The sequence below is a fragment of the Neofelis nebulosa genome, chromosome 12 (genome assembly GCF_028018385.1).
Source record: "Neofelis nebulosa isolate mNeoNeb1 chromosome 12, mNeoNeb1.pri, whole genome shotgun sequence".
Lineage (NCBI taxonomy): Eukaryota > Metazoa > Chordata > Mammalia > Carnivora > Felidae > Neofelis > Neofelis nebulosa.
Genome location: NC_080793.1, coordinates 92,943,231 through 92,951,738, shown reverse-complemented (window position 1 = coordinate 92,951,738; position 8,508 = coordinate 92,943,231).

Here is an 8,508-nt window from a genome sequence, read left to right as displayed (position 1 = left end):
TCATGATCTCACGGTCCGTGAGTTTGAGCCCCACGTCAGGTTCTGTGCTGACAGCTCAGAGCCCGGAGCTTGTTTTCAGATTCTGTGTCTCCCTCTCTCTCTGCCCCTCCCCTGTTCATGCTTTGTCTCTCTCTGTCTCAAAAATAAATAAACGTTAAAAAAAATTTTTTTTTTTAGTGTTTATTTTTGAGAGCGAGACACAGTGCAAGCAGGGGAGGGGCAGACAGAGGGGGAGACACAGAATCCAAAGCAGGCTCCAGGCTCCCAGCTGTCAGCACAGAGCTTTAAAGGTCTTCTTTCTTGAAAACACTATTTTGATCCCCAGTGGGATGGGTCCTAAGGACAAAAAAACCAGAGGGACATCTTAAACTGTATTCAAGTGACTTCTTTCTAGTAGCAATATTGTCACCATTATTTTGAAGCTATTATGTTTCTAATATAACATTAGTCATTTTGGATTATTTGGAATAAAACTTTATCATGCAAAGATGACAGTTACAGGTATAAAATTAGAAATATCAGCATGAACTCGAGATTGAGTTTTCTCTTTTCACAACATCTGTATCCCCTAGCTGTGTCCATGACCGTGCCTAGGTGCAGTGTAACCCTGCAGGGGCGAGCCCCTCTATGCCAGTGCACTCACAAACATGCCTCTGGAATTGGCCGGGCTCTCTGGAGAAATGCCTCGTTCTGCATCTCGGGCAGGAAACACACACAGTGAACTGATAAACTGGGCCTCCTTCTGTGCCTGAGAAAAAAGACCACAAGGCTCACTTAAAAAGGACACACAGGTGTCAACTTGTAAGGGGTCCCACCGGCCAAAGAAGTGACAGTTTGAGCACTAGAGAGAAAAATGACTACACTGGATCAGAACACATGAAATTTATAAGTTTCATTATGATACTTGATAAAATGCACTGGTGGTCTTCCCGGGTTGCTAGGCACCAACTGACTGTGAAAACTGGTAAGAATCGTGTATTGATCCAGGTCTTTCTCACGGACCTCGGGATAACCACTGTAGAGAAAGGACAGACTGTTTTTACAGAAAAATTCTGGTGCCTGAGGCCAAGTGGGGGATAGATTTAAGAAATGGTCATTTTACAACACAATGGAACAGTGGGTCAAGATGGGAGTCATCAGTAGATGCTAGACCGGTTGGGGAAGGTCTGGTGGAGAACTCTACACTGGGGAAGGGGTGTCCATACCTGGACCACAGATGATCCATCCGTGTCAGCAGAAGTGAGGCAGGAAACCCGTGGCATCACGTAGGGAATCGTCCCACCAAGATGACCTTCTAGTTCGAAGCAACCTTTCCTCGAAACCAGGGCTAGAAGTATTAACTTGGTATTACCACCAGAAGGCAGTCCACTGGCTTCTTCCATAAATAGCGTGGACAGGAGTGGGGCCATAAATAGATAGCATGGACAGGAGTGGGGCCATAAATAGTTAGCGTGGACAGGAGTGGGGCCATAAATAGATAGCGTGGACGGGAGTGGGGGCCATAAATAGATAGCGTGGATGGGAGTGGGGCCATAAATAGATAGCGTGGACAGGAGTGGAGTGACCAGAGAAAGGGAGCTTTTGCAGATTGAAACAGACTTAAGGGACTGACCATATTTGTAAGGGTGACTCTTCTGTGGATCCTGATCTGAGCAAACCATGTGTAGGAAGATGTTTGTTTTTTTAACCATTGGGAGATTTGAACGTGGCTTGCTGTTCGATGGTATCAAAGACTTAAATTTTTGTGAGGTGTGACAGTGGCATAGCAGTTGAATGGTGAGAGGCCTTATGTGTTTAGAGACACACGCCGAAGCGTTGGCACGGTACGCACAGTGTCTGGTGGTGCAGATAAGTCTTAGTCCCTCGTTTGGGTCTAAGAGTTGAGAAGCGTGGGTTTGACCTAAGGGTCAAGAAAGGCACCACAGACCCTTTAGGATCATGTCTACTTTCTGGTGACAGGAAAGGGTACCCCAGCCCTGGTCCAATCATGACATCCAGAGGGTGTCTGCAGATGAAGCAGGGTGGGGCTTGGACCCTGGAGTGTTCCCTGTGGGGTGCCGTTCTCCTTCCAGCAAGGTTTCAGTTGCACAGGAAATACAGTGGGTTGAGGCCGTTGTGTGCCCATGACCAGGGCTGGCCCTCCTCCCTCATGAGGCTGTGCCCACGCTGAGATGTGGACGGTGCCAGCTGTCCCCCTGGGACCTGGTGGAGGCACCCCAGCTGCGCACCGCGAGGCCTCGCCTCTGCTCTGGCCCCCACACCCGCCGGAGGGCCAGCTCCATAGTTACTCTGAACCCAAGTGGGGGCTCAGGAGAGCATCCGCTGCTTGTCAGTTCACGAAACTGCCACCTTTCAGTTGGCAGCACACAGACAGCCATTGCTGTGTTTTCGTGCTTTTTTTCCTGACGTGGAGACCCTTTTCCCCTCGCAGACACTGCTAGTGACCGGCTTTCTTGGAGCAGAGGCATTGCGTGTGCGTGCGTGTGTGTGTACTCGAACCTGTGTTGGGAGCTGGTCCGAGAAGGGACACGGGAGACCCAGCGGGAGGGAGAAGTTCCAGCTCTGGTTTCTGGAAGAAAGCTGGGTTTTCCCTTTGACCTGCATCCCTGGTTTTCGTGGGATCCTCTGCGCTGCTGAGGGGTGACCTGGGGACTGGGCCAGAGGCAGCTTGAAATGAGCAAGTCAGCAGCCCTGGCCGTGGGTAGTGACGCATAGGGGCCACTGTCTGACGGTGGCACTCCCTCTGGCTGGCGCTGGTCTCACCTGCAGGGTCTCGCGGGCAAAGCGGGAGGCAGGTGCATGCCGTTTCTCTTTGAAAAGGAAAACTGGGAGTGGTTTTCAATAGCTGTAATTGGGGATAAAGAAGTGTTGAGGCGGATCCCCTTGTTGGGAGGCTTGGAAGGAGGGAAAAATGGGGCGTCTCCCGACGTCAGGCCTGGACCCAGCAGGCGAGACCCCGGCAGAGCCTGGGTCGGGCCTGGACACGACTGCCAGGCGGCCCTCTCAGGTGGCCGCTCTGCTAGGGCAGTGACTCCTGTTCCCACGTGAATTAGGGCACAGCAAGTTGTGCACCATGTAGTTTTGGCTTTGTCGCCATTGTTCTGCCAGTGGGTGTTGTTGTGAGGCCACCCGCCCCTCCAGGGACCACGGGCCCCCCCTTTTCCTCACCAGACCCCAAGAACTGCCCTCTGTGAGGGTGCCCAGCTGTGTGCTCGTACTGACCCCCGAAATCACGTCTGTCCCTGCAGTGACTTGCCTCATCCCTTCTCGTGTGCACTGGGGAGAAGGATGCTGGACACCCCAGGGGCCGGCCTTCACTGGGGGGCTGGGAGGGGGCCGCCATCCAGCAAGCAGTTCCCGTTCCAGTAGGACAGGAGGACTCGAGGCCAGAGGGCACCCCGGGCTGGCAGGTGATCAGGACCCGAGGCCAGAGGGCACCCCCGGGTGTCGGGGGAGGGGGGCAAAGCCGCTCAGGGACCTGGATGGGGTGGCGGGACTGTTTTTTCTAAGAGAGCTGCACATTTGTTTCGCGTGGTTTTCGGGATCTTTCATTTTACAGTAAAAGCTCACCCACGGGTGAGGTATGAAAACAAACCATGCAGCGGCCAGAGAAAGTAGCAGGAACCATGCATCCACGGGCCTCTGGACGACACATCTGGGAGGCGTTTCAGGCTGACAAGGTTTTACACAGACACACTTGCCTTTGTGACCTTGTTAATTAAAACTTGGAAGCAATTTTTCTCGGCGGTGGGTGCCCTCCAGCACCAGGCAGGGGGTTCTCGAGAAATTCCCTTCATATCAGGGAGAGGAATACCATTCCAGGAAGAGCCTCACATCTCACTGGGCAGGTATTGAGGAGGGAGGTTGGGGAGGGTGTTGGGATTGTCCTAACACCAGGTGGTGGGTGGCAGGCAGGGAGAATGGGGTTAGCAACAGGAAGCACAGTACCTGAACAGTACTTTGGGATTTCACTCTCATTTTAGTAAAACCAAAGTCCACATTTCCAATTTCATAGTTTGTTTACAAAGAGAGGAGCTACATTTATTACTGTGTTTTTGCAACACCTCGTAAGCCTTTTGTGAAGATTAGATAACACCAAGTAGGTAAAGTGCCCGACACGGTGCCTGGTGCATGGCGTGAATGCACACCACCCACTTTACCATGTACCGGGCGCCTGGCCCTCCACGAGCTGCCACAGTCCTCCTTCCCTCGTCCTCTATCACCTTCCTGCATACGGCCGCTGCAGCCATGTGGAGATGCTTGCTCTTCCATGTCCCCAGCCCACCCGAGCCCACCCCCTACCCCCCACCTGCTCCTGGGCCTGCCCTCGTATGCCGCCTTCCAGTCCTGCCCTGAAGGTAACTGTCCGTCCTCAGCGCTGCTGTTAGGGGTTGAATTGTGTCCCTTCAGCAAAGGTGTGCTGACATCCTGGCCCCCAGAACCTCAGGATGACTTAGAAAGCAGGTTGTTACAGATATAAGTAGTTAAATGAAGCCAGTGTTGTGTGGATGTCCTGCTGCCGTGTTGGGAGCAGGTCCAGCATCGGGTGTGGACTCCTGCAATCTCAGGGGCTCAGACCTCGGCTCAAGCACGCTCCCACCTCCCACTGCCCCACAGCCTTCTGGGAACGGGTTCCAGACTGCTCCGTCCTCCTCTGTTGGTGTCCCTTAGTGTCCCGACTCCACCGGGGTGTGGGGTGCAGAGGGTCCCCTTGGGACATGTGAGTCTCGCTGAGTCTCAGGGTGGGCACGGTGGTGGGAGCAGCTGGCAGGACAGAGAACCCAACAGCTGTGCGGCTGCTCATGGGCCAGCCCCCTGGGCCAGTGTGAAGGTCGTGTTCACCCTGTGCCCAAGACAATGGAACGTTCAACCATGACGGGCCAAGCCAGAGCCACTGGAGAAAGGGAAGAGCTTCTTGCGCACTTGAGTGTGGCCACCAGTCCTGGGTTTTCATTTTGCGCCAGGCCTAGCAGCTGTTGTGGCCAGCCCTGGTTGGGAGCCGTGGAGAGGTGCCCCAACGCAGAAATGATGCACAGATCCATTCGCTGCAACTGGGACCGGTTCTCGTGACTTGGAACCTGGGCACACAGCCTCACGATGACACAGGTGTCCGGGAGGTGTCCGCCACCAGGTGGTCACCCTCCCTGGAGAGGGCGGTCTGGCCGCCAGACCTCATACCCGGTGTGCAGGGTCGGCCAGGCTGCTCCTGCAGAGATGGGGCAGGGGTTGTGAGCCGCATCTCAGATTCCACAGCCCTTGGCAAGGGCACCCCCAGCCTGGTGCGACCCCCACCTCACTGGGTACATTTCTGAGGACGGTTTGGTGGGATATGGGGGTGAGCTTCCAAAAGAGAAAATGAAGCCGTGTCCTGTATGGCACGGAGTCTTGTCCCACATGATTAAAGTCTCTCCGGATCCTGGCACATAGAAGCCATTGTGCAGTTGTTGAACGCCTCCCCCCACCACCCATCCACCTGAACTACTGTCACCCCCTGCTGGGTTTACTGTTGACTTGGGACAACCATAGGACTGCTCTTTCCCTCCACACCTTACTTTCCCTCGTTCAGAGGGCACTGCAGCCCAGGCTTTCTTTCACACTAGACTTAAACGTTTGGGGTCAGGGACACGCACTGCTTGTGTGTGGGTGGAGCCGTGTCCCCCAATTCCACGTGCTGAAGCCCTAACCCCCAATGGGGCTGTGTCTGGAAGTAGGGTTTTTAGGGGGTAATGATGCGTAAACAAGGTCCCGATCTGATAGGACGTACCTTTAAAGAAGAGGAAGACAGCTCTCCCCACTGCCATGCAGGGACACAGAAGGTGGTGGTCTACAAGCCGGGCAGGGGCTTACCAGCACCTCGATCTCCGACTTCCCACCTCCAGAGCTGTGAGATGCGAGTTTCTGCTGTTGCAGCCACCGGCTCTGTTAGGGCAGTGGGGGAGCCTGAGGCACGCTGTCACCTTCTCTCTGTGCCTACGTTTTGTGTTTCAGTCCATCTGCTGGAGCAGCACAAATGCTTCTAGAACCATCTAACACATTACTGGGAAGAAGCTGGTGGGGCCAGGGAGCACTTCCTCAGCCCAAAACCATATCTGTTTTGACCACTTCTAAACACGAAGTTGTGTCTGGGAAGCTGGGCCTGTGGGGTGACTTGCTTGTGACCCCGTAGCTAGTCACTGAGAAAGCCAGCCTTCTGTTCGTCACTTTGCCGCCCGTTCCCTGCAGGTGGTCAACCGCCATTTTAAAAGTGAGCCATGAAGACCTCATGTCATTCCCTGAGAACAAATACTTAAGTACAGGAAAATAAATAACTCCAGCATGAATATTTAAAACCAGGAAATTCAGAGTGTGATATTTGCACACTGGGAGGTCTAATTTGTTTGCTGTGCTGATCAGAGCAGAAAAAGCTTCCATGAGAATATTTGTGTATTCATAACTAGTGGTAGAAATAAATGAATCTTCCTGTGTACATCTTGTAGTGGAAAAAAAAAATCTGTTTCATGGCAAGTGGCCTCAGGTCCTGTTTCTTCGGTGCCTCTCTTCTGGAACATAGATGCAACTCGGTATGCAGCATCCAAAGACGGAGTGGGGAAGAGGCATGCTGGCTGGGGACTTCCCAGGTGTTCCTGCTCAGAAAAATACTTCCTCTGAGAAACAGCCTCAGTCAGAAGTGGGGAGAGTCTGCGTGCCGAGCACAGACAGGCAGAGCCATGATCCTACCACAGTGTTTCTTTCCAGAGAGGCTTTGCAGTCTCCTGTACCAACCAGCCAGTGTTAGCTCCAGAACATTCTGCCCCACAGTCAATGCCCTGGCTGTGAGCCAGCTGAGGTATCAGAGCTCTTGATAGCTGCTCGGGAGAAATAGAGCTGGATGCCAGTTAAAGGTGATGAACAGATTCTATTCAGTACCCCTGCACCGGCGGGGGGGGGGGGCGCGGGGGAGGGGGCACGGAAAGCTGAGCTCAACTCTGAACACAGGCCAAGGGAGGGTTTATGGCCAAGGGAGAGGGTGGGGTGGGGTCAGTGTGTGGAGGCGGATGGAAAGCCAGTTAGAGGAGACACCAAGGGCGGGGTATTGTTGGTGAAGGTAGGCGGGGTGATCAAGAATGGGGGCTGACTCAGTGGGATTCTTGGCAGGCAGGGGCCCGGGGCCCAGGGACCAACCTTAGGTGAGGAGCATCCTGGGAGCCTCTGGGGACTTTTGTCATCAGACAGGAGGAGATGCAGTTTGGGTGGGGGATGGATGGTAGGGCAGAATCTAGGTCACAAACTGTGTAGGTGTGGCAGGGGTTAGGGGGTTCGGGGAGGGGGGCAGACCCAAGAAGGCCCTCCTGGAGCTGCTCACAAGCCTCAGGAGTAGGAGCGCTGTCCAGCGTGGCTGGGGTTATCCAGGGCATGTGAAGCTGCTTAGCAGATGCCCTGTTCAAGGCACCCTTCCATGCCCAGAAGGAAGTCCAGTACGAACTGACTTTGAGCGTCCCAGCGGGGATTAGGGACAGCAAGCCCTGTTTCTGGGACTGCATTTATGGCTGTTCCTGCTTTGGGTGGAGGAAGTTGTGCAGGACACTGACAGCAGAGGCAGGAGAGGGTTCTGGGTTTCCTTCTGCGTCTCATGGCTCCTGTAGTCCCCTTCCACCTTAAGGAGTGGCCAGTGGGGTGGGATGGTTGTCTGAAGACACAGGCTCATGCCCCAGGAACCGCCCTGAGAAGTCCCTTGACAATGGGTGGAGCAGGTGAATGAGCAGAACAGCACCAGTGTCCCTTGCTCCCTGGAGGAGCTCTGGAGGGCCGGCCCCATCCTTCACACACACACTCAGAGCAGCCAGAGGAGGGTCCCCTGGTGAGGAGGGGTGCTCCCCCACATCTCCTCTCCCTGGAAGGCTGCGCAGGCTTCACCGCGGCTGCAGGAAGGCACCTCAGTATTTATACAGATAACTGAAAATTTCCCCCGTGGGAGTGTGTCGCTGAAAGGAACGTTCTCTGTTTCGCTCACTGTTGAGATAAAAGGGAAAAAAGCCAAACAGATCAAGACAGTCTTGACATTCACAGTTTTAGCTGCATTCCATTCATCATATTCCTGAGTTTTAACAAAAGTTGGACCTCCACCTGCAAGGGCCCCCTCCCAGCTTTTTTCTCATTCACCTTCATCTCCCCCAGGTCTTACAATTCCACAGGGAAACGCGGCTTTGGCAGCGCGCTGCTGGGGGCAGCGTGGGTCGGACCGAATCTCCAATCGGCGGCTGCGCCCTCCCGCGGGGCTCAGTCCAGTATGCGCTTTTCTGCCGCGCGTCGGGGCAGGCAGGATCCTGCCCTTATTTACAAGTTTGATGTTTTGTTCATCGTGAAGTTTTTTGCATTGATTTTGAAGTTTTAAAATACTGCCTTAGAATGTGATTTATCTTGATCACTGAGTTTTTTGCGGCAAATGCCTTAAATCTGCGCCTCCCCCGAGTGCCCCACCCTCCGCTTCCCCGCCCCTGCCCGTGCAGGAGCTGAAATTATTTTGCTCGC